Source organism: Mandrillus leucophaeus, unplaced genomic scaffold (assembly GCF_000951045.1).
Source record: "Mandrillus leucophaeus isolate KB7577 unplaced genomic scaffold, Mleu.le_1.0 Scaffold1181, whole genome shotgun sequence".
Lineage (NCBI taxonomy): Eukaryota > Metazoa > Chordata > Mammalia > Primates > Cercopithecidae > Mandrillus > Mandrillus leucophaeus.
In genome coordinates, this window is record NW_012100110.1 from 953,204 (window position 1) to 980,613 (window position 27,410).

Consider the following 27,410-nt stretch of genomic DNA (forward strand, 5'->3'; position numbering starts at 1 on the left):
TTTTTTTTTTTTTTTTGGTAGAGATGGGGTTTCACCAAGTTGCCTAGGCTAGTCTCAAACTTGGGCTCAAGCCATCTGCTCTCTTCAGCCTCCCAAAGTGCTGGGATTACAGGTGTGACCACCGTGCCCTGCCTGCAAATGTACTTTTAGAGGGCTGGCTACATAAACAAGAGTATATTCACACAATGGAATGCTATGCATCTGTAGGAAGTAATGATAAATATTTTTATATAATGTTATAAAATGATCTGGAATAAAAAAAGCAAGCGCAGAATATTGTGTATGATATTCTCTATTTTATATATAGCTATGAAGTGGCCGCCAGGTTTATTGTTAAGAGAAAAAAGTAAAGTGCTAAAGAGTATGTGTAACCTTTTTTTTGGGAAAGAGGAGAAAAATATTTTCTTATATTTTTTAAATATAGAAGAGTAAATGAAAAATGAATAAAGACTCTTACATAAAGGGAGAAGGAGATAATGTAGAGGAGACAGGGATGGAAGCTAGTCTTATCTGAGTATATCTTGTTCTATAGTTTTGATTTTGAAACTTCATAAATTATTTCCATAATTATAAAAAATTTAAGTGTCTATAGGCTGGGCGCAGTGGCTCATGCCTGTAATCCCAGCACTTTGGGAGGTCAAGGTGGGTGGATCACTTGAGGTAAGAGTTCAAGACCAGCCTGGCCAACAAGGTAAAACCCCATCTCTACTAAAAATACAAAAATTAGCAACCAGGCCTGGTGGCACACGCCTGTAATCCTAGCTACTCAGGAGGCTGAGGCATGAAAATCGCTTGAACCTGGGAGGCGGAGGTTACAGAGAGCCGAGATAGTGCCATTGCACTCCAGCCTGGGTGACAGAGTGAGACTCTATCTCAAAAAAAAAAAAAAAAAATTTAAGTGTCTACAATGAGCAGTCCTTAAAGATTGATAGACAAATTAAACAAAGACACCTGTGTATTAAGTTGGTAGCTTAACTGCAGAGTGAATTTTTCAAGTGACTTTATTATTTTTTATTTTTATTTTTTATATTTTGAGATGGAGTCTCGCTCTGTCACCCAGACTGGAGTGCCGTGGTGCAATCTTGGCCCACCACAACCTCCACCTCCCAGGATCAAGTGATTTTCCTGCCTGTACCTCCCGAGTAGCTGGAATTACAGGCACGCACCACCGCACCCGGCTAATTTTTTGTATTTTTAGTAGAGATGGGGTTTTACCATGTTGGCCAGGCTGATCTCAAACTCCTGACCTCAAGTGATCCTCCTACCTTGACCTCCCAAAGTGCTGGGATTATAGGCGTCAGCTACTGTGCCCAGCCCAACTGACTTTAAAGCATAGTAATTTTGACTCTGCAGTCATAGTAGGATACATCCTAAGGACAAAGAGAGCTACAAAGAAATCCTAAACTGTATTCAGTGAACATACTGTTAGTATTAATACTGTTACTGTTATTTTGACACAACACAAATAAATGGATCACTATGTAAAGGTAAGATGAAGCAAGTGAATATGTCAATTTCATTAGTAACTAAGATTTTCAGTATAAGAAGTATACAAATATAAACTGGTGGTATACTTGTCTGCTAAAAATTTATATTTCTGAATTTCATAGCACTGTCTACTGAAAAAGCCTAAAAGTAATGACTAACCCCATGAAGGATCACCTTCATCACCCAGATTGTGTCTCTCAATACCACTAAAAGGAACCAGAACTCCTTAGAGAAGTGGCAGCTTAGAAATTGGGACAAGTAATATACGAAATGAGTCTGGCTCATCTGGTCGTGCTGGATGGCAAGGTGTCTAACAAAGCATACTGGAGTCATGTCAAAGGGCCACAGAAGCCTTGTTAAAGGAGCTTCCAAAGATGGACAATTTGAGTAGCAAAAGGACAGTTACTTCAATGGAAACAAACATGTTAAAACTCCATGAGTTACGAATACTTTTTTTTTTTTTGAGACAGGATCTCACTCTGTCTCCCAGTCTGGAGTGAAGTGGTGCGATTTCGGCTCACTGCTACCTCCGTCTCCTGGGTTCAAGCAATTCTCGAGCCTAAGCCTCCCAAAGTAGCTGGGGTTAAAGGCCTGAGCCATTGCACCTGGCTGTTTTTGTTTTTGTTTTTTGTTTTTTGTTTTTTTTTGTATTTTTAATGGAGATGGGGTTTTGCCATGTTGCCCAGCTGGTCTCTAACTCCTGGCCTCAAGTGATCTGCCTGCCTCAGCCTCCCAAGGTGCTGGTGTATTTAAAATACAGTTGTTTTTATATGTTTCAGTTTAATTTCCCCTCCTTCCCATCCTTATTGATTTAACTTTTTCAAAAGTTGAAACTACATGGAAAAGTAGGTTTAGACAAATTTCAGTCACTCCCATGTCCTTTCTGTCTTATTTTCCCTGCTTTTGATGACAATCAACTATATTGATTTCTGGTTTACCCTTCATATGTTTCATATATGTGTGTTTCCTTATTTCCTCTTTTTCTTCTAATATGTGCTCTTTTGTGCTTCAGATAGTATTAAGATTTTTAAACTGAACAAAAAGGTAGAAAAAAAGCAGTAAAAATTTACATGTTCTTTAACTCTAGATTCTGCAACTAGAAATGTACCTTATAAAACACTCAAACTAATACATATATATTTATATATACACACACACACACAGGGGATATTCATTCATCATTGTTTATAATGGCAAAATACAGGTAAATTAATCATTAGTTGTTAAATATAATCTATTTTTCATACAGTAGAATACTTTTTAGCCACTTTAAAACATTTAATTAATCTGTATGTACTGTCATGGAAAGATGTCCAGGGCATACTGTTAACTGAAAAAAAGCTAGCTGCAGAAGGATATGTATAGTAGAAACCGTTTTTATAAATAAATAATTTTAAAAATAACCACAGTTATACATATGTATCATATACGTTGCAAAGATTTAAAGAAATAGTAGAAGTTTCTTTTTTTTTTTTTGAGACGGAGTCTTGCACTGTTTCCCAGGCTGGAGTGCAGTGGCGCGATCTTGGCTCACTGCAAGCGCCGCCTCCTGGGTTCATGCCATTCTTCCGCCTCAGCCTCCCAAGTAGCTGGGTCTATAGGCGCCCGCCACCACGTCCGGCTAATTTTTTGTATTTTTAGTGGAGACGGGGTTTCACCGTGTTAACCAGGATGGTCTTGATCTCCTGACCTCATGATCCACCCGCGTCGGCCTCCCAAAGTGCTGGGATTAAGGCATGAGCCACCGTGCCCGGCCAAGAAATAGTAGAAATTTCTTATAGTGGTATTATGAGAACACTCATGGTTTAAATTATAGGAAAACATTTTCACAAGAGGCATGCATTATTATTGTCTGAAAAAAGTTCAAAAACAGGCTTTCAAAAAATTCTAAATTTTATTTTGAGCCAGACTTTTTGCCAACCTTTAATGGTGACAATTCCTTGCAATTCCTGCAGTTCCTTAAATGTTTTATTTTCTTTGTAATTTAACTGAGTTTCAGATCTTTGACTTCAAAAAGGGTACTAAATCCTGTTTTCCTTCATTTCCCAAATCATTTTTCATTATCTCCTACAATAAAATGTTATCTTTTCTGGCACTTTTATGGTCTCCTTTTAAATGTTTCTAATGCAGAAGAAGCTTACTTGTTCTCACTTCCCATTTTTTAAATTTATTTTCATATTTCTTAGTATTTCTTAACATAGTATATATCACAGAACATTTGTCACTCAATAAGGGCATAGCATATCCAATTTTTCATTCCAGTTTTTATTATTCTGCCATCTGTATTGCTTTTATTTGGGAAGTTTCCTATCTATTTGTAAAGAATGATAGCTTTTCTTTCCTCTTAGTAGATCTATCTTGTTATATTCTTATATTTAGTGAAGACCTCATAGGATATATTTTAGCTGATCCAGGGGAATCCTTTCATGTCTTTTCTGTACCATAACTATTGCATTCCATTCTTAAAATATTGATTTGATTGGTAATGCAAAAAGCTTTAGCACTCCAGAAAAAAAGTCTTTATATTTCCACTTATAACTTTCAATGACAACAGAGTTCTTATTACACTTCAATTCTCTAAGTATATTGAATAAAGAGTAGAGAATAGTTCTTGGAGTTGGGCCTATATTGATTCTAGTCCCTGCTCATTTATTTATTAGCTCTGTGACATCTCTTTAATTCTGAGTTTCCTCATCTGAAAAATGGGAATAATAATGATACCTAAACTACCACATTCCTATGAGAATGAAATGAACTGATGCCCACAAACTTCTTACTTAGTTCAGTGCCTGGCACCAAAACAGTGCCCAATGAATATTAACTATTATAATTATCATCTGGTCCATGCTCTGGACTAAATACTGTGGGGAATACAAAGGTAAGCAAAATTAACTCTAATGGAGTAGATGAGCTGTATTTATGCTATAGTTTGAATATTTGTCCCCTCCAAATCTCGTGTTGAAATTTGATCCCCAGTGGTTGGAAGACGGGCCTAATGGGAGGTGTTTGGGTCGTAGGAGCAGATCCCTCATGAATGGCTTGGTGCCAGAGGTAATGACTGAATTCTCACTCTATTAGTTCATGTGATAGCTGTTTAGAAGAGCCTGGAACCCTTCCCCACTCTCTCTCTCTCGCCCTCTCTCTCGCCCTCTCTCTCGCCTTGTGACATAGCTGCTGCTCCTTCACCATCCCCCATGATTAGAAGCTTCCTGAGGTCCTTATTAGAAGCAGATACTGGCACCGTGCATTTAGTAGAGCCTGCAGAACCATGAGCCAAATAAACCTGTTTTTTAAATAAATTGCCCAGCCTCAGGTATTCCTTTGTAAAAACACAAATGGGCTAAGACAATCTACAAAAAAATCAAGTATAAGGTAGAATGCATATGTACTAGAAAAGAATACAAACAAAATGGTATGGAAAGATAGAGGAAGGGAATATTCAATGAGGAGAAGTTTTAGGGAAGGTTTCATGAAGGAGAGATAATTTGAACTAGATATTGAAAAATCAGAATTAATTTTCCAAAACTTGGAGATAAATAGTATATTCTGCAAAGATAACCAAGTAAATGACATACTGACATGCAGATAGTCAATGGCCCGGAGTGGCTCTACTAGCTACATCCTTTTATGTTAATAGGTTTTTTTACTTTTTTCGGAGAAAATTATATCCAGCGTTTTTAATCTTTGGACTAGTAACACCAGATAGACACAAAGCTATTCCTGGAACATTATTATAGATGGGAATTCCATAAGAATTACCTCCTATTTGCTAGAACACACTAATACAAATACATAAAAAATACAGACTAAACTATAACAGAAGGCAGTTTTCTCTGGTATTCATAGCACCCCTCTTCTGGTAATATCTTCATCGGTAATATCTTCATCTAGAAAATATCTTCATCACTGAGGATGCCTCCTATTAAAATGTTATATCTGAGTTATACTAATAACTGTGAAATTGCCCAGTGTCTCTGCTTAAGTAGTTGGAATTAATTTTTTTGCCTCATAACTCTGGAGCCTTCTCAGAAGTGTAGCTAAAGGTTTATTCATCAAAATCCCCTTCTAATGAATCGAAGCTAATGATTCTGCTGTTGTCAGAATGGATGTGCTAGGAGGATGTCATCACACTTGACCATAATGAAAATGCTACCGTGGATCATCTCCCCAAACTATGTGTCCTCAGTATTGTGGGAGGAACCCACTTCATGATTTCTAACCAGGGTAGCCTCTGGAAGTACAAATGATTGCTGTAAAATTATGAACAGAGCAGCATCAGGCTTTGCTCTGATGTATCTTATGAAGCCTTTGCTACTTCCAAATGAAGACAGTCAAGAGAACCTTGAAACAATGCCCTTCTGGGAGCTCATTCAGCAAGCATATTCTGAGGGCATGTTCTGTTCCACTCTCTATAAGCTGAGGGCATATTCTGTTCCATTCTCTATGCATGGAGGATTCTTGAGGTGAGAAAGACATTCTTCATTGATTTTAAAGATCTCGCCATTTAGCACAGTCAACCACTGAGGCAGGACTGCTAGATAACTATACAGGTTATGCATTGCACCATTTGTACACCTTTACAACCCTATGAGGTAGTCCTCAGGGTTCAAAAGGGATGCATCTGTATCTTGAATACAGAGTGATATATATAATAACAAGAAATCCTGGATGTCTAATTGACTGTCTTCCCAAACAGCATAGCAGATTACCTTTTTAGTCTCATCATTTATGTGCAGATTATGAAACACACATTTATCAGTCAATAGAGTCCTTTCCTGCATTTATACTTTCTCCCCAGAACTCAGTTGTTCTACTTCACTTCGATAAGACTGACTTGCAAGTCTGAATTTAGAGTTGTGCTCTCTTTCCTAAATTTAGTTCAGTTAGTTATCTCCCTCCATAATTTACATTTAAATATCCCACTGTAACCTAAAACATAGCTTCCTTTGTCAATTTCCCCATTGTTATGAAGAAAAGTATTATTCCTCAGTAATTTGGGCTCGAAATATTACCCTAATCTTTAACTCCTTCTGACTTCCTCAGTCCCAAGACACATCAAATTCTATTGATCAAAATTAGCTGGGCATGGTGGCGGGCACCTGTAATCCCAGCTACTCAGGAGGCTGAGGCAGGAAAATCGCTTGAACCCTTGAGGCAGAGGTTGCAGTGAGCTGAGATCATGCCACTACACTCCAGCCTGGGTGACAGAGTGAGACTCTGTCTCAAAAAAAAAAAAAAAAAAAAAAGTTCTGTTGATCTTGTTTGTCACTCATCCCACATTTATTCTTTTCTTCCCATTCCCTCTACTACCATTTAGTCTAGGCAGTTGTCTTCTTATGACAAAAATTTCATAAATTGGCTGGGCATGGTGGCTCATGCCTGTGAACCCAGCACTTTGGGAGGCCGAGTTGGGCGGATCACCTGCAATAAGGAGTTTGAGACCAGTCTGGCCAACATGGTGAAACTATCTGTACCCAAAATACAAAAATTAGCTGTGTGTTGTGGCGGGCTCGTGTAGTCCCAGCTACTCGGGAGACTGAGGCAAGATAATTGCTTAAACTCAGGAGATGGAGGTTGCAGTTTGCCAAGATTGCACCACTGCACTCCATCCCAGCCTGGGTGACAAGGTGAGACTCCCATTCCAAAAAAAAAAAAAAAAAAAAAAACCTCGTAAATTGAGTGTTGTACTCCAAAAGAATTTGAATATGATCTACTTTAATTTTGTCAGTCTGCCAGAAGTGAGCCTTATAATTCATTCCTTAGGAGAACTCACAAAAGGAAGGAAATTGAGGTGCTAGGAAATTGAGGAAATTTGGGTGTTAGGAAGGTTTTGAAGTTAGTTTACAAAGAACATAATTGGAGCCCCAGTGACTAAGACCATAATGCTGTTGAATGGCTGGGTGGATGGATGGATGGTTGGATGGATGGGTGGATGGATGGATGGGTGGATGGACATCAATTTTCCAGACCTTAGGGCACAAGGTTAGGATTGGTTTGCAGGAGCAAGACAGAAAACTGAATTACATTATCTGGTCAGGCTTCGCTTAGGTTGATTTGACTCTTGCTAATCTCACTAATGAGTTAGACTTAAATCTTGCCTTGATTAGAGTCAAGGTAAGCCCCAAAACTGAGGGAAGGAGAGCATAACCTACAGATAGAGAGCTTCAACTGGCAAAATTGGAAGGTCACAAGGACCCCAGAAGATAATTAGCAATCCCATTCATTGTTTGTCAACTAAAAAAACTTAAAACTAAAACTTCCAGAGTAATAAACAGTTAGACTTCCTGCAAAGAGCATCTCACACAGCAAATAGATCCTGGAAGAAAAGGCTGAGAACTGACATGAAGCACCATGTAGGCCTCAAAAAGGAGCCGGAAATAATAGACTAAATGGTATAATAATAAGTAATGGGCCGGTAGCACAATCAACTAGAGTTCAGAAATGCAGTCTGTGCTTTAACTGATTTCCTTTCCTGAAATATTTCATATTTGCTTGGGTGGCTCTATAGTCATTTGGGTCCATCATGGAAATTTATATCATTAATGTACATTTTCTGTTAATACAAATAACATAAAAGTGGCTTAGATGACAAGCACATCTGTTATTTTACACATCAAGCAGTCTTACGTAACAAGAGGTAATATCCAGGGTTGGTTAACTCAGTGGCTCAATGATGTTAGCAAGGACCTGGGTTTTTATATCTTTATCCTCTGCTATAATCAGGATGTTGGCTTGTACTTTAGGCTAGCTTTCCTTGGAGTTAATTTCAAGGTGGCTGCCTACATTTCAGGCATTGCATGTAGACCACAATATCTAGAAGCAGAAAAATTGAATGCCCATATCTTATTTACCTTTTGAACGTGGAAAATCTTCTCAGGAGCCCTGTGGCAGATGCTCTTTCCATGCCTTTGATTCCCAGGCCTAATCCCATCCCTTGGCAAGGAAAATGAAAACTTCCCGATTGCTATGTCATTCAAAGTCACCTTGGTGGGCACCAGTAATCCCAGCTATTCAGGAGGCTGAGGCAGAGAATTGCTTGAACCTGGGAGGTGGAGGTTGCAGTGAGCCAAGATCATGCCACTGCACTCCAGCCCGGATGACAGAGCGAGACGCCGTCTCAAAACAAAAACAAAAACAAAAACAGAAAAACAAAGTCACCTTCTGAGTTTGGCAAGGACCCGGTCTTCTCTGAAGTACGTATTTACTTAAAAGGAGAACAACCAAAATCAGGGTTCTGTTGGCCTAGAAGCCTAGAAGAGGATGGGCATATATATTAGCCAGGCAATCCATGGTGTCAGCCACAATTTCTATTGGACACTTACAGAACCTTGTGAACCTAACTACTTTCAAAAGCAATGGCCATAGGCTGTAGGTCACCTTCATGGAATTCCATCTAGTGGCATTGCCCTTTAGCTCTAGGCTACAAGAAAACCAGCTCTACATACTCTTCTTGCCACTGGGGTGACCCTAACCTTTACCCTACCTTAATGTCCTTTGTTTTTTGGTTGTTTTTTGTTTTTTTTTGTTTTTTTTGTTTTTTTGTTTTTTGTTTTTTAAAGCGAATTGTGGATATTTCCTCCCAAATGCTCCCAAATAAGGAAATGGTCAAATCACTTAGCTGTTTCAGTAACAAACACAGGCACCACCTCACATGTTGTTACCCCACAAACTTAATTGAGAAGTGTAGTGATAAAAAGCAATGATCCAGTCTCTGAATTCAGAATTTAAAAAGCAATGATCTGAAAATTGAAAGAATTCATTTAATAACAGATATTTAGCACCTACTAATCATGAGGTACTGCTCTATATATGTGGGATATAGCAGTGAACAACAAAACAAAAATCCCTGACTTCAAGGATCTTACATTTTGTTGGTGGGAAACAAACCAATAAACAAGTGAATACATTTTTGAAGTATATATAGTATTATGTCAGATAGGGATACATGCTATGGAAAAAAAATAAGACAGGTGAGGGTGATAGGGAGTGCAGAGGTTTGCAAATGTAAATAGGGTGATCAGGGTAGACCTCACTTAAGAAAGTAGTATTTAAGCAAATACTTAAAGATTATGAAGGAACAAACCTTTCTGGGAGAGAATATGCCAAGTGCAAGGTCCAGAAATGGGCACATGCTTTGTATTTACAAGAAACATTTAGCAAGGAGGCCACTGTGGCTCTAGTCGAGTAAGGACGAGTTCAGAGATCACAGAAGGCCTGTATGCTATTTAATGATTCTACTTTTACATTGCACAAGAGGGTAAAGTTATTGAAGTGTTTGGGCACAGAAAATATGATCTAGCTTATATTTTGAAAGGTTCATTCTAACTGCTGTGTTGAGGATAGACTGTCAAAGGATGAAAGCAGAAGAGAGATTAATTAGGAAGCTGAGAGTTGATGTTGGCTTGGACCAGAGTGGTAGTGGCAGAAGTGGTAAGAAGTCCAATTTTATTTTTTTCTAATGTATTTATTTTAATTGACAAAAATTGTATATATTTATGGTGTACAACATGATGTTTTGAAATATGTATACATTGTGAATTGGCTAAATTAATTACGAGGTAGTACATAATTAACATCTTTACTACCTCATATTTATACATGGTGTCAACACTTAAAATCTACTCTGTTAGCAATTTTCAAGCATATAATACATTATTATTAACTATAGTCACCGTGTTGTAGCCAATATTAAATATATCTTGAATTTTCTGCAAATTACAGATGGGAAAGGAAGAGTCAGTGACTTTGACACTAAGTTTTTTTTTAAGCCTCATTTTTTAAAATGTTTTCTTAAGGAGAACTTCAAACATATTCAAAAATAGAATAGTAAAATGACCCTCTGTGTCATCACTCAGCTTCAGTAATTACCAGGTCATGCTAATCTTATTTCCTGTATTCCTTCATTAACTTCTCCCCTTCCCATGTTGAAGCAAATCTCAGATATTGCAGTGATATCATTATATCAATATATATTTCTTTTTTTTATTATGCTTTAAGTTCTAGGTATATCAATATTTATTTCTAAGAGGAAATGACCTTTTAAAATAGAATCATGATAATACTTTTCAAAAAATGTAGCAAGAATCACTTCATATCATAGTATCATAGAGTGGCCCATTGATGTTCAAATTTCCATTGTCTCATAAATGTCATAAATGTTTTTGTTTATTTACACATGTTTGAAATGGATTCCAAATAAGAGCTATATATTGTGATTGGCTTGTATGTCAAGTCTTTTTTAATCTATAGATTCACTCTCCATCTCTTTGTTTCTTTTGGCTTTTTTTATTTGTTTGTTTATAATTTTTTGGCTATTGTGGCTTAACCCCTGACCTAACTTGATGTCTTAGTCTAGACTGATTATCTCAGTAAGATGATTCTCCCTTCAGGTGTGATAAACCTATTCCTCAGACCTGTGTATTTCCTGTAAGTTAGCTGCTGGATCTAAAGACTTGATCTGATTATTGTTCAATTTTTTTTCTTTTTTCTTTTTTTAAATTTCTCATTTTTATGGGTATTTAGTAGGTATATGTATTTATGGGGTACATGTAATGTTTCAATACAGACATACAATGTGTCATAGTCATCAGGGTAAGTGGAGTATTCATCACCTCAAGCATTTATCATTTTTGTTAGAATTACAGTTCAATTTTTGGCAAACTGTTTTATTATTATGGTACATTCATTCTTAGGAGGGACATAATGTTTCATTGTGTCTATTTTTATGATGTTAACACTTAGTGATGCTCAGTGCCTAGAGCCCATTGTTCATTAGGAGTTGCAAAATGATGATATTCTAATTCTAACATCTATCCTACTGTTATTACCTGGAATAATTCATTAAAGAGAAACTTCCCCTTGTCTACTATTAGATTACTGAATGGTACAGTTCATATAGGAAAGGAAGGATGAATGCTTGATTCTCCCTCTTTATTTACCAATTTTTAAAATAATAAATTGGTTTCCTGGCATCCTCCTAGAATTATCAATTAATTTTTTCATTTTTAGCATCATTATGAACAAGGCCTAGAATTTTTTAGTATGATTTTAACATATTTGCTATATCAATCCATTGGAGTTATTATCCTTAATTAGTATTCAAATTACTCTATTTTTGGCCTGTGGGAGGCCCTTCAAGTAGACTTCTGGATCCATTTGACATGAGCCTAGTATTTGATAGCTCACTTGCTATCTGCTATGTCCAAATATTCCAGATTCATTTCTATATTTTTTGCTTCAGACCTGGAATCAGCTATTTCGCCAATAGCTTTACTTTTAGTAGGAAAAAGTATTTGGAGAACACAATCTAGGATCTAGGGTGCTTACTACTACCAGGTTGGTGATTGTTTCTAGGCTTTTATAGTGGACAGAGCTTGGGGATTTTTTAAGCAATAAAAATATTATTTGATCACCTCCTATTCTAATTCTGGGCTAAAAGGAAACTTAACCTCTTCTTACATCTCTACTCCTTTTGCTCACCCAGTCAAGAATGATAGAATATCACATTGTCTAGATGAAAAACCTGAGACTCAAGAGCTTTAGTAATTTGTCATTAAGTGGCAGAACCAGGCTTCAAACACATATCTGTTTGACTCCAAAGCCTGTGCTTAAAGTCAAAGTCATCTTTAGAAAATTTGTGTTTAACCAGAGCTCCTTTGGGAAACCTAGGCAGGATGATGGGTTGAGCCCAGGAGTTCAAGACCAGCCCTGGCAACATAGCAAGACCCCATCTCCACAAATAACAACAAAAACAAAACAAGACAAAAACTAGCCAGGCATGGTGGCACATGCTTGTAGTCCCAGCTACTCAGGAAGCTGAAGTGGAAGGATCACTTGAGCCTGGGAGGTCACGGCTGCTGGGAGCCATGCTCGCACCACTGTACTCCAGCCTGGGCAACAGAGTAAGACCCTGTCTAAGAAAAAAGAAGCCACAGATCCCTTGCTGCAAGGCATAGCATTTTAAACAGAACTGCCAGATAGAGAATTCAATTCAACTAACAACGCGTTGAGCACCTATTAATATTTTTATACAAAGTCCTTTTCACCTGTATGATACTGGTGTCTATAAACAAATTTGATTTGTTGATTTATCTACAAATCTATATTTATCCAGAATGCAACCACTTTTCTCAACATTCCCTCTACCACCACTTTGGTCCTAGCCACCATCACGTTGGCTTAGATTATTATAGTAATCTTGCTTGGATAATTATAATAGTGTCCTAACTGGTCTCCTGGTTTCTGCTCTTGCCCCCTGCAGTCTGTGCCCAACATGTCAACCAGAATTATCCTTTAAAACTTAAATCAAAGCGTGTCACTCCTCTGCTCCAGATCCTTTAAAAGATTTTACAGTTGAGCACAGTGGCTTACACCAGAACTTTGGGAAACCAAGGCAGTCAGATCACTTGAGGTTAGGAGTTCAAAACCAGCCTGGCCAACATGGCAAAACCCCATCTCTGCTAAAAATACAAAACTTAGCCAGGCATGGTGTTGCGTGCTTGTAGTCCCAGCTACACCAGAGGCCGGGGTACAAGAATCATTTGAACCCAGGAGTCGGAGTTTGCAGTGAGCCAAGATCACACCACTGCACTCCAGCCTGGGTGGCAGAGGGAGACTCTGTCTCAAAAAAAAAAAAAAAAAAAAAAAGAGATTTTCCATCTCAGAGTAAAAGACTAAGTATTTCCTGTGACCTATCAAGCCTTTTATTTCATGTTCTGAATTCTGTTGTTTGTATGACCTTATTTCTAATCTTTCCCGTATTTCCTCCACGTACACCACTCTGACCTCAGTGCTGTTCCTCTAGTAGGTGAGTCAAGCTCTCACCACAGGTTTTTGCATTTGTTCTTCCCTCTCCTAGGAATGCCGTTCCAGTAGGAATCTCTGTGTTGAACTCCCTTGCTTTCATCAATTTCTTATTCAAAAGTCACTGTCTCAGTGAACCCTTTTCTGGCAATCCTGTCTAATACCTGCCTCACGTCACACATTGTATTCTCCCTACTCTGCTTTATGTCTTTTCTTAGCACTTAACACTATCTGAAATACTATATATTTTACTTATTTATCTTGCTCATTGTCTTTTGCCCCACTAGAATATAAACTCCATGAAGTTAGGGATTTATTTTTGGTCTGTCTATTCACTAATTTATCCCCATTGCCTAGGACAAGTAGTTGGTGCTCAAAAAATATTTGTTGAATGAATGAGTGTACTTCTAAAGTTATAGCTTTATTAATTCTCCCAAGTGATCCAGGATTTCTTACATGAGGCATGTATTGTGGGCAAAAACATATTATGAGATTCCAGTTGTCTAATATTAGAATATTTTTAAAGGAAGAATAGTCCTGTTTTGCTATCTTCCTTTTTCTCATACAATCCTTCTTCCCCACCCCAGCGACTCCTGCTTGTACTTCATAGAATACTTCCTCTCTTGGGACTAGATATTTCTTTCTCTTTTCTTTATTTTTTTTCTTCTGGCTAAATAGCCACAGATTGTCCATTTGGGCTGACTCTTGCTGGAAAGTGAGTCAGTGCAGCCTAGTGGAGAGCAGAGGCCGGAGCATTTGCATCTCCAGAATGTTTGTATTGACAAATGGCAGTCAGTTATTGACATTTTTGTCCCTTGGTGATACTTCAATTGGCTTATCTTTGCTGGTCAAATGCCTTAATTGTTCTGGCCTTTAATTCAGTCAAAGTTGGAGCTAGAGCAGAGGGGAAAGAGAAGGAGCCAGACTAACAGAACATCAAGCTTGAGCTTGGAGGCTGCTGGCAACGATCAGCCTGTCATAATGTTATGATTTGTTCATTTTTATACCATTTATTAGCCTTTACTTGTTGTGCCATTTGGCCTCCAGGGCAGATAAAGTGCTGTCTAATTTGGTAGGTTTGCTTCTGTCAGAGCAGCCTCGACAGGGAAGGTGTTAGCTGCAGTGACAAATAATCAATAGCTGTCGTTGTCATGAGGAACGTGAGCAGTTGGGCCTTTCATCTGGAGGATTAGAGGTCTAATTGGATTGAGAATAGGGAGGGTGGGCTGTTGGGTAACCCTGTCAGCCTTGTGAAGCTGTCAAATGTCGGCCTTATTCATGGTGAAGGGAATAAGGAACCTTGTGCTTTCAGAATTGAGGAGAAAGGCATGTGAAAGCCCTTTATACAAAGGAATAGATCCTGAAGTTGATTCAGCTAACATATGCTCCCTTTTAAACTTAATTAAATACCCCTTAAGATAATAACTCTATGGAACTTTAAATGATATTTTTAAGGTTGAATGTGTAATATACACACACATTCACACATATGCTATACAAATCCAGGTTGGTTCTTTTGTCTTTGGTCATGCCAGAAGATAAACCACTTGAATGAAGGTGAAAAATGAAACTTTATGAGAGAAATTGCATAAGTTGTCATCTTATTGTCAGAATTAACAAGTGATAAGTATTTTTAATACTATTAATAGAAAAAATAAGTGAGACATTAAATTAAAAGGATAGATGAGTTAATAATAAAGTATGGATATGTGACAGTTATTTTTCTCCCCTGCTCATTTAGAAGTGTGGTTTCTTATAAAACAAAATCTTTCATTTATTCCAACCTGAACTAATCCAAAAAATGAAGAATTATGCATTGGCTAAATTGCTTCTTCAACGGAATGCCTAATTTTTTCTTCCTTAGCAAGTGACAGGATTGCATTTAAGTGATACCAATGGTATCATATCCAGTTCAGTCCCAAAATGTTTTTTGTATATCCCTATGTACTTATGCTCTACTCCTTTATATTTATGCTATAATGCCATCATTTGGAGTATGAATGGAGAAGATATTTGAGAAAAATGAGTTAGCTTGTTCTCTAATCTATAGAGCTCTTAATACTGCCTCTGCAAGGCCAAGTAAGTGACTTTAAATTCCACTAAATTTCATAGAAATTGAACCAATTTAATAATGATAAATGTTAAACACAATTTTATTTAAAAAGTTTATAAACTTGTTTATGAATCCATTCTCTACGTACAAATTAAATTCAGTGCATTGCTGTTGTCCAAAAGCATGCATAATTTTTTAAAATGTTTTTATAATATGGTAGGTACTAAGAGCATTTGTAAGCATCATCCCTACAGTATATCTTTATGAAAGCCTTGAATAAAGGTGGGTTGACAGTAATGCCAAGAGTGTGTGAGTCGGCATTTCTCACTTACAGATGATATACTTAGTCCATCTCTATAACCCCATGGTCCCTTTTCTATAGTCATTCAAAGCCCAGCTAACCAATTTGAATAACTCCAAAAAATACTCCAAAAGAACTAGATGCTTATACAAAAGACACTAGATGGATGAACCTGGTTATCTCACTGGGCCCTTCAAATCCTGAGGTCCATACTATTTATTACCATTACAAATATTTCATTAAGTTCTTCCTATATCAGTGCTGGCTTGAAAATTTTATGATTTTACTCACTTTTGTAATCCACAGTGAAGATCAGCAAAATTCTCAATACTAAGAATTTAGAATTATGGTTATCTAAAGTACTTGCTTTGCTTGATCTAAGCTAGAAGTATTTAAAATTTCAAACAATTATTCATGATTACAGAAATCTCTCAGATTTCATGCAGTTCTTCTAGAGCTGTAGCTATGGAAGTATAATTGTGAGTACATTTATACTTAAGCAGAATTACTCATAGAAAATGGTAAGGTCAGCCAAACACAGTGGCTCACATCTGTAATCCCAACACTCTGGGAGACCAAGGCCAGAGGATCACTTGAGCCCAGGAGTTTGAGACTAGCCTGAGCAACATAGTGAGACCCTGTCTGTACAAATAAATAAATAAATAAATAAATAAATAAATAAAATTTAATTAACAGTCATGGTAGCTCACAGCTGTGGTCCCAGCTACTCGGGAAGCTGAGAGGAAGGATTGCTTGAGCCCAGGAGGTCAAGGCTACAGTAAGCTGTCATCACACCACTGCCCTCCAGCTTGGGTTACAGAGCAAGACTCTGTCTCAAAAAATAAAAATAAAAAAGGAAATGGTAAGATCAGATTTGATATCCTTGCAAAAGAAGTTCAAAGTTTAAATAGGTTTAAATAGTTTTGTGTTTGGGGTTTTGATCAGAATACGCTTTCTATGACCTATAAACAAAATTGTTGCTCTTGAGGTTAGATTAGAATATTTTGTTGCTTTGAAACTCCTTATAATCCTTATTATTCACTCAACAAATATTTGTGCAAAAGCCACTGTGCTAAGTTATGGAAACACAACCATGACAGGGACTATCCTGCCCTCAAAGAAGCTAAATTGGTAATTAACATATAATATTTCTGTATTAAATGCTAGAAAAGAAGTAAGCTTAGGTATATCATGGGAAAAATGTAACAGGGGTATTTAAGCCATCCTGGGGTGTTGTAGTCAAGAATGGCTTCCTTCAATAGATAGCAACTATGCTAAGTAGAGAGGAGAAAAGAGATGGGAAGCCCATTCTCTCCATTCTCTTGGAGTATTCTCAAGGAGGGAAAGAATATGTACAGTCACGTGCCACATAATGATATTTTGTTTAACTTCAGACCACATATACAATGGTGTTCCCATGAGCCATCACACCCAGCCTATTTTTTATCTTTCATAGCATGTTTTTACTGTACTTTTTCTATGTTTAGATATGTTTAGATTCATGAATACTTACCATTATGTTATATTTACCTAGAGTATTCAATACAGTAATATACTGTACAGGTTTGTAGTCTAGGAGCAACAGGTTATACCATATAGCCTAGGTGTGTAATAAGTTGTAACATCTGGGTTTGTGTATACTATGATGTTTACACAATGACAAAATCACCTAATGACACATTTTGCAGAACATGTTCCCACTGTTAAGCAACATGTAACTATAGCTCAATATGTATGGATTATTGACTATGAGGTAGAAAATATGGAGAGATGATATTGGACAAGTAAAGTGGGATCAGACCATGAAGTGTCTGTCCTACATGGAGGACAATAAATAAATCTGAATATTTACTGAAGAGTTAGATTTAAAACTTGAATATTGATTAATTGGACTAAATGAAAGAGATTTGCAACTAACTCACCACTGCCCTTATGATGACCAAATTCATATACCTTTCCTACTTCCTCATACCTCTTGACAAAATTGGTACATTTTACCTTCTTTTTAACTTTCTCCATGCATCTCTTTCTTTTCTCTGATGTATATCAGGTATAACATTAGCAAAAGCATTGGGCTGATAAAAATCAGAAGACCTAGAATCATGATTTAGGCTCTGCTTCTTTCTTTCTTTTTTTTTTTTTTTTGAGATGGAGTCTCGCTCTGTCACCCAGGCTGGAGTGCAGTGGCCGGATCTCAGCTCACTGCAAGCTCCGCCTCCCGGGTTCACGCCATTCTCCTGCCTCAGCCTCCCGAGTAGCTGGGACTACAGGCGCCTGCCACCTCGCCCGGCTAAGTTTTTGTATTTTTAGTAGAGACGGGGTTTCACTGTGTTAGCCAGGATGGTCTCGATCTCCTGACCTCGTGATCTGCCTGTCTCGGCCTCCCAAAGTGCTGGGATTACAGGCTTGAGCCACCACGCCCGGCCAGCTCTGCTTCTTTCTAACAGAGTGATTTTAGGCAAGTATTAAGTTTAAACACTCCAGACTTCTGTTTCTTATTTTTTAAATTTGTGGCAATACTTAGGTTCTTACAGGAGTTATCTAAATTAATAGATTTGAAAGGACTCTAAAACTTTTGATTATGTTAAAGAACACATAGTCTAAAGAGTCCTGACTTAGATCACAAAATGATAAGGCCCTTGAGCATGTAAAAAAAAAATGTATTAAAACAGATTGAAGTTAAAATTAAGAAATGTCAACCAAAACACTTAGGTAACAATTCTAGGAATAACATTGGACCCTTACTTATGAATCTTAACCCCTTTTATTCCATAATTATTCATGAACAAATTTACCCCTGTTATTCTATGAGTTTCTAGAATACAGAATCCTATCAAATTTATCTTTGTATCTTCCTACAATGCCTTGCACAAAATAGCTACTAAATAAATATCTTCAAGGAATGAAACAATGAATTCTTGTAGTGTCAGAATTTGTTCTGGATACAGTTTAATATCTAACAGCCTTGGATCATTTTGTTTTCTATTTTTCAGTTTTGCGGAGATGTTTAAAAAGACCACTACTTCTCTAAAATCTTTTATTGTTCCAACTTTGGAATCTATTAATGAGATATAGCATTTAACTCAGTGAGAAAAGACAGAAACTTGGTACTGGTCTCATCTATTTGGACAAGGAAAGCTCTAAGAGAAGCTGGTTACAGAGGTTCAGCAGGAGGGGATATTGAGCTGCATAAATATTATAGTTTATCTGTAATCAAGGGCAGCTATTGTTAGCACAAGATTTAAAAACAAGTAGATAGAGAGTCAGATAATACTTGTGAATCCACTACAGTGGGCAACTTGAAATTCTGTCCAAGAGTAGGAGGGTTCCAATCACCAGCCAGAATAGAGCTTAAGATTGAGGGTGGCTATTCCATCCAGTGAGTCAAATTATTAGTTCAATAGAGTGTATTGGCTGCTTGGGGGAAAATATGAAAGCCCAGTGATGATCACTAGATTTGAAATCACTAGATACCAAGTCCCAGGTTATAATAGTTGAATGAGTGGCTCAAGATATATGCTTTCTTAGTGGTCAGTGCAGGGGTACCATTGTCTTAGATTAACTTAGAAGGATAAGGATGATTGAGATGGCCTAAGTACTTCTCACATCATTGAGATTGATAGAGCAGTACTCAACCATCTAGAAAGCCTTTCGAAGTAGCAATGGCTTTTGAAAATGGCATAGTAGCTCCTATTGGATCAGCCCTCCAGTAGATAACATTTATAAATTCTGAACAAAATATAAAAGCAACTATCTGGAGGAATTGAAGAGTGACCAAGGAGGCAGAAATTGTAGTGTAATCAGCCCTTGGAAGACTGTGAGAGTAACACTGGGTGAGTTTCCACTTTTATAACAGGGCCTACTCAGTTCTTCAAAGAGGATGAAGTCTGAAAAGAAATCTGCATTCTTACTTTTTGAAGAATCAAAGGACAGCATTTGGGGCAATGGCTGTAAGTCAGAAGAGATGTTTCAGGCTGGGCGCAGTTGCTCACGCCTGTAATCCCAGCACTTTGGGAGGCCAAGGCAGGTGGACCAGTTGAGGTACGGAGTTCAAGACTGGCTTGGCCAACATGGTGAAACTCCATCTCTACTAAAAATACAAAAAATTACCCGGGTGTGGTGGTGCATGGCTGTAGTCCCAGCTACTCAGGAGGCTGAGACAGGAGAATCACTTGAACCCAGGAGGCAGAGGTTGCAGTGAGCCAAGATTGTGCCATTGCACTCCAGCCCGGGTGACAGAGTGAGACTTCGTCTCAAAAAAAAGAAAAAAGAAAAAAAAAAAAAAAAGAAAAAAGGAAGAGATGTTCCAGAACAAAGAAAATCATATAAGGGAAGGCCTAACCTCTACATATAAACTGCCAAAATCTCTAACTAACCCCTAACCTAAACATAGATGGGGAAAACTTCAGGCAACCAAGCTAAGGCTAAAATAGTTCATCAGCGATTTAGCTGCTGCCTGCCTATGCAGGCAAAACATAATTTGGAGTTTGGGTTCAGCCAAGATATCTGCCTGCTAAAACAAAAATTGAATAGTTTTCAGCATAACATAACAGAATCCAGAATCTCTACAACGCATCATTTTCAATGTTTAAGATATTCTCAACTATTGCTAGACATGAGGACAAACAGTAGACTGTGTTCCATACTCAAGAGAAAAAGTAACAATGGAGAACAACCATCATTGTTGTTTCAGATTTTAATGAGCAGACAAGGAATTTAAAGCAAGTCTTTTAACTCTGCTTAATGATGCAAAGAAAAATATGTTCATAATGAATAAACAGATAGGATGTTTTGCAGAAAAATAGAAACTCTATAAAAAGAACTAAATGGAAGTTCTAGAACTGAAAAATACAGTATCTAAAGATTCACTAGAAGGGCTTATCAGCAGATTGGAGATAAAGAAGAGTCAGTGAACTTGAAGATAGATCAATAAAAATTAAGCAATCTTAAAAAAAAAAAAAAGCAGCAAATATACTAAGAAAAAAATGAGTCTTACTGATTTGTAGGACAATATTGAAAGACCAAACTGTTTGTAATTACAAAGATAGGAGAGAGAAATGGAGCAGAAAAATAATTAAGAAAATGATGGCCAAAAATTGCCCAAACTTGGTGAAAGACATACGTTTAAATATTCAAGAAACGTAATGAACTCCAATAAGATAAATACAAAGAAAATCTTGGCCCAGCGTGGTGGCTCATGCCTGTAATCCTGCACTTTGGGAGGCCACGGCGGGCAGACCACCTGATGTCTGGAGTTGGAGATCAGCCTGGCTAACATGGTGAAACCCCGTCTCTACTAAAAATACAAAAGTAACTGGGCATGGTGGTGTGCACCTGTGATCCCAGCTACGCAGGAGGCTCAGGCAGGAGAATCGCTTGAACCCAGGAGGCAGAGGTTGCAGTGAGCCAGAATCGCACCACTGCACTCTGGCCTGGGTGACAGAGTGAGATGCTATCTTCAAAAAAAAGAAAATCTCACCTGAAAATACTATAATCAAATTGCTGAAAGCCAAAGATGAAGAGAAACTTAAAAGCAGCCAAAGGGCTGAACTGAGCTGGTTGCCTTCTGTTACTGTGGGGGAACTCACTTCATCCCAACTTCTTCATACTTTCACTTCTGGAGGTCATATTCCTCTGACATCTTCCAGAAAAAAAAGTCTTAAAGCATTAGCCTTTTTTACAGTCCAGCTCTTAAGTTTTTTCCTCCCCTTTTTCAATAATAACATGAGTGTGCATCCAGCTTGTCCCCAAAGCCTGCCTTGCTCTGAAGCATCCAACTGTAAAGACTCTTCATCAATGTCTGTGGTTTGTGGGCCTGAAACAAACTATCCATCCTTGCATATATCTTCTGCTGAGATGCCTCACACAGAGTCTGGACAGCCCTAATTCTTTCACTAGTCCCAAAGGCAGACAACTCACTTCTGCAGAGAAGAGCACTGCAAAAAAGGAAGACAAAGTCCTGGTCAAGAAACAGATGACCAGAGCTGTGTTCTCTTCCACCCAGCTATGTGTACTCAGTGATAGATTTCAGAGACAGAAATACCTCAGTCTCCAGCAGATGCAAGAACTTTACAGCATCCTGAATCTTAGCTACAAATAGGTTAAGACTTGGTTCCAGAACCAGAGAATAAAATATAAGAGGTGACAGAAAAACAACTGCCCAAAGAGTGGTGTGACTCCAAAGGCCTGAGCACCTACCTACCCCAGCCTCTATTCTTCCTGCCCCCAAGGATGCTTGGCGAGCACATCTGGGAACTTTCAATGCGGAGCAACTAAACCTGGAGCAATTCAGCCTGGAGCACCAGACCTGGAACAGCCAGTCCTAAAGCAGCCATTCCTGGAACACTCAGACCTGGTGCACCCAATCCTGGAACATTCAGGCCTGAAACAATCCCTTCTATAGCTATGGAGAGGAATCTCTGCAAGTCCTGCATGCAGTTCCAGAAAAATTCTTCTCTCAATTACTTGGAGGCTGCCTTGGAAACTGCTGAGGAAAGCTACAGTGGAATACAGGAGACCACTAGGTATTTTAGTACTCCACAAACCATGAATTTATTCCTAACCTATTCCAAGAACATGCAGCCTAAAGATACGTAAAGATAAGTGAAATTGATATTACTCAATTTCAGTCTGGTCACTGGCTGAATCATTCCTCTCCCCTCCTGCCTCCCTCATAGGATTTTTCTTGTTTGGAAACCACGTGTTCTGCCTTCATATCTTTGTTTCCTTTATGCCTATCAAGTCGATGTTGTGGAGCATGGGGTATGATTGGAGCCAAATCAGAGAGGTTTCTTTTTTTCCTATGGGATCTTTCTGGAGAAAAAAGGTTTTAATAACCTTGGCTGCTAAGGACAACATGATAGAAGCTGTCTCTGGCTATAGATAAGTAGATATAATACTAGTTTGAATATCTTTAGGATTTAGAACCTAGCCTCAAGAATAGGAAGTAAAAGTACAAATTGGTGTGGTGAAGGTATATTCCTATTTTCTGTGATTGGGAGGATTTACTTATTTTTATATTTATTTATTTTATTTATTTATTTATTTAGAGACGGAGTCTCACACTGCTGCCCGGGCTAGAGTGCAGTGGCATAATCTCGGCTCACTGCAACCTCCGCCTCCCAGATTGACGTGATTCTCCTGCCTCAGCCTCCCAAGTAGCTGGGATTACAGGCGCACACCACCACACCCAGCTATTCTGTTGTATTTTCAGTAGAATGGGTTTCACTATGTTGACCAGACTGGTCTTAAACTCCTGACCTTGAGATCCACCCGCCTCCACCTCCCAAAGTGCTTGGATTACAGGCCTGAGCCACCATACTTGGACTTACTTATTGTTAAAAACCCAATTATTAAGGTAAAGGATTAAGCTGTAACATACTTCATTAATTTCGTCAGCCCCTCTGGCTCTGTGTTTTACTATAGCCCTTAATTGGTTGATTATGCTAATATTTATAGACAGTGGTCTTCTATTTGCTGTATCATAATGACATCAGTACTAGTTTGCTTGGTTTAAGTACAAATGAATAAAACAACCATACCACCTTTAAAAAAAAAAGTAGCCAAAGAAAAAGACATGATGATCCCCTAACCAAGGGAAGCTGCGAGGGACTGTGCCGTCAGGGACTGTGCCATGAGGGACTGTGCCATGAGGAATAGTGCATTCTGGTCCAGATACTATGCTTTTCCCACAATCTTTGCAACCCACAGACCAGGAGATTCCCTTGGGTGCCTACACCACCAGGGCCCTGGGTTTCAAGCAAAAAAATGAGTGGCCATTTAGGCAGACACCAACCAAGCTAGCTGTGGGAGGTTTTTTTTTTTTCATACTCCAGTGGTGCCTGGAATATCAACGAGAGAGAACTGTTCACTCCCCTGGAAAGGAGGCTGAAGCCAGGGAGCCAAGTGGTCTAGCTCAGCGGATCCCACTCGCATGGAGCCCAGCAAGCTAAGATCCACTGACTCGAAATTCTTGCAGCCAGCACAGCAGTCTGAAGTTGAACTGGGAAACTCTAGCTTGCTGGAGGGAGGGACGTCCCCCATTACTGAGGCTTCAGTAGGCAGTTTTCCCCTCACAGTGTAAACAGCTACCAGGAAGTTTGAACTGGGCAGAGCTCACCACAATGCAGCAAAGCTGCTGTAGCCAGACTGCTTCTCTAGATTCCTCCTCTCTGGGCAGGGCATCTCTGAAAGAAGGTCAGAAGCCCCAGTCAGGGGCTTATAGATAAAATTCCCATCTGCCTCGGACAGAGCACCTGGGGGAAGGGGCGGCAGTGGACGCAGCTTCAGCATACTTAAATGTTGCTGCCTGCTGACTCTGAAGAGAGCAGCAGATCTCTCAGCAGAGCACTCGAGCTCTGCTAAGGGAAAGACTGCCTCTTCAAGTGGGTCTCTGATTCCCATGCCTCCTGACTGGGAGACACCTCCCAGCAGGGGCCAACAGACAGCTCATACAGGACAGCTCTGGCTGGCATCTGGCAAGTGCCCCTCTGGAATGAAGCTTCCAGAGGAAGGAACAGGCAGCAACCTTTGCTGTTCTGCAGCCTCTGCTGGTGATACCCAGGCAAACAGGGTCTGGAGTAGACCTCCATCAAACTCCAGCAGACCTATAGAATAGGCGCCTGACTGTTAGAAGGAAAACTAACAAAAATAAAAGAATAACATCAACATCAACAAAAAGGCTGTCCACACAGAAACCCCATCCAAAGGTTACCAACATAGAAGACCAAAGGTAGATAAATCCATGAAGATGAGGAAAAACCAGAGCAAAAAGGCTGAAAATTCCGAAAACCAGAACATCTCTTCTTCTGCAAAGGATCACAACTCCTCACCAGCAAGGGAACAAAACTGGACAGAGAATAAGTTTGACGAATTGACAGAAGTAGGCTTCAGAAGGTGGGCAATGACAAACTCCTCTGAGCTTGTTCTGTAAAGGAGCATGTTCTAACCCAATGCAAGAAAGCTAAGAACCTTGAGAAAAGGTTAGAGGAATTGCTAACTAGAATAACCAGTTTAGAGAAGAACATAAATAACCTGATGGAGCTGAAAAACACAGCAGGAGAATTTCGTGAAGCATACACAAGTATCAATAGCTGAATCGATCAAGTGGAAAAAAGAATATCAGAGATTGAAGATCAACTTAATGAAATAAAGTGTGAAGACAAGATTAGAGGAAAAAAAAAAGAATGAAAAGGAATGAACGAAGACTCCAAGAAATATCGGACTATGTGAAAAGACCAAATCTGTGTTTGATTGGTGTACCTGAAAGTGACGGAGAGAATGGAACCAAGTTGGAAAACACACTTGAAGATATTATCCAGGAGAACTTCCCCAACCTGGCAAGAGACCAACATTCAAATTCAGGAAATACTGAGAACAGCACTACGATACTCCTCAAGAAGAGCAACTCCAAGACACATAATCAGATTCACCAAAGTGAAATGAAGGGAAAAATGTTAAGTGCACTAATAAAGAAGAAAAGAGAGAATTAAATAGACACAATAAAAAATGGTATAGGGGATATTACCACTGACCCCACAGAAATACAAACTACCATCAGAGAATACTATAAACACTTCCATGCAAATAAACTAGAAAATCTAGAAGAAATGGATAAATTCCTGGACACATACACTCTCCCAAGACTAAACCAGGAATAAGTTGAATCCCCAAATAGACCAATAACAAATTCTGAAATTGAGGCAGTAATTAATAGCCTAGCAACCTCCAAAAGCCCAGGACCAGACAGATTCATAGCCGAATCCTACCATAGGTACAAAAAGGAGCTGGTACCATTCCTTCTGAAACTATTCCAAACAACAGAAAAAGAGGGACTCCTCCCTAACTCATTTTATGAGGCCAGCATCATCCTAACACCAAAACCTGGCAGAGACACAACAAAAACAAGAAAATTTCAGGCCAATATCCCTGATGAACATCGATGCAAAAATCCTCAATAAAATACTGGCAAACCGAATCCAGCAGCACATCAAAAAGCTTATGCACCGTGATCAAGTGAGCTTCACCCCTAGATATAAGGCTGGTTCAACATACACAAATCAGTAAATGTAACCCATCACATAAATAGAACCAATGAGAAAAACCACATGATTATCTCAGTAGATGCAGAAAAGGCCTTCAATAAAATTCAGCACCCTTCATACTAACAACTCTCAAACTAGGTATTGATGAAATGTATCTCAAAATAATAAGAGCTATTTATGACAAACCCACAGCCAATATCATATTGAATGGGTGAAAGCTGGAAGCATTCCCTTTGAAAACTGGCACATGACAAGGATGCCCTTTCTCACCACTCCTATTCAACATGGTATTGGAAGTTCTGGCCAGGGCAATCAGGCAAAAGAAAGAAATAAAGGGTATTCAAATAGGAAGAGAGGAAGCCAAATTGTTTCTGTTTGCAGATGACATGATTGTATATTTAGAAAATCCCGTCATCTGAACCCAAAATCTCCTTAAGCTGATAAGAAGCTTCAGCAAAGTCTCAGGATGCAAAATCAATGTGCAAAACTCCCAAGCATTCCTATACACCAGTAATAGGCAAAACAAAGAGCCAAATCATGAGTGAACTCCCATTCACAATTGCTACAAAGAGAATAAAATACCTAGGAATACAACTAACAAGGGATGTGAAAGACCTCTTCAAGGAGAACTCAAACCACTGCTCAAGGAAATAAGAGATGACACAAACAAATAGAAAAACATTCCATGCTCATGGATAGGAAGAATCAATATGATGAAAATGGCCATACTGCCCAACGCAATTTATAGATTCAATGCTATCCCCATCCAGCTACCATTGACTTTCTTCACAGAATTAGAAAAAACCACTTTAAATTTCATATGGAACCAAAAAAGAGCCCATATAACCAAGACAATCCTAAGTCAAAAGAACAAAGCTGGAGACATCATGCTACCTGACTTCAAACTATACTGCAAGGCTACAGTAACCAAAACAGCATGATACTGGTACCAAAACAGAGAGATAGACCAATGGAACAGAACAGAGGCCTCAGAAATAACCCAACACATCTACAACCATCTAATCTTTGACAAACCTGACAAAAATAAGCAATGGGGAAAGGATTCCCTATTTAGTAAATGGTGTTGGGAAAACTGGCTAGCCATATGCAGAAAACTGAAATTGGACCCCTTCCTTATACCTTACACAAAAATTAACTCAAGATGGACTAAATGCTTAAACGTAAGACCTAAAACCATAAAAACGCTAGAAGAAAACCTAGACAATACCATTCAGGACAGAGGCATGGGCAAAGACTTCATGACTAAAACACCAAAAGCAATGGCAACAAAAGCCAAAATTGACAAGTGGGATCTAATTAAACTAAAGAGCTTCTGCACAGCAAAAGAAACTACCAGCAGAGTGAACAGGCAACCTACAGAATGGGAAAAAATGTTTGCAATCTATCCATCTGACAAGGCGCTAATATCCAGAATGTACAAGGAACTTAAACTTACAAGAAAAAAACAACCCCATCAAAAAGTGGGCGAAGTATATAAACAGACACTTCTCAAAAAACAGACACTGTCTTCAAAAGAAGACATTTATGCGGCCAACAAACACATGAAACAAAGCTCATCATCACTGGTCATTAGAGAAATGCAAATCAAAACCACAATGAGATACCATCTCACTCCAGTTAGAATGGCGATCATTAAAAAGTCAGGAAACAACAGGTGCTGGAGAGGATGTGGAGAAATAGGAACACTTTTACACTGTTGGTG

The 27,410-nt window shown here is 38.6% G+C and overlaps 1 protein-coding gene, 1 long non-coding RNA gene and 1 pseudogene across 2 annotated transcripts in view; all 3 read left to right on the forward strand.

The window, feature by feature from the left end:
• LOC105528496 overlaps window positions 1–2,521 on the forward strand; it is a 13,633-nt gene extending 11,112 nt beyond the window's left edge. Inside the window, exon 2 of the long non-coding RNA XR_001004362.1 lies at window positions 2,226–2,521. This is a non-coding gene — a long non-coding RNA (uncharacterized LOC105528496). The remainder of the gene's footprint in view (window positions 1–2,225) is intronic.
• Window positions 1–27,410, forward strand: part of LOC105528519 (inversin-like) — a gene marked incomplete at its 3' end in the record, with an annotated part of 125,518 nt that overhangs the window by 50,632 nt on the left and 47,476 nt on the right. The window lies entirely within an intron of this gene.
• Window positions 21,369–22,241, forward strand: LOC105528503 (annotated as a pseudogene).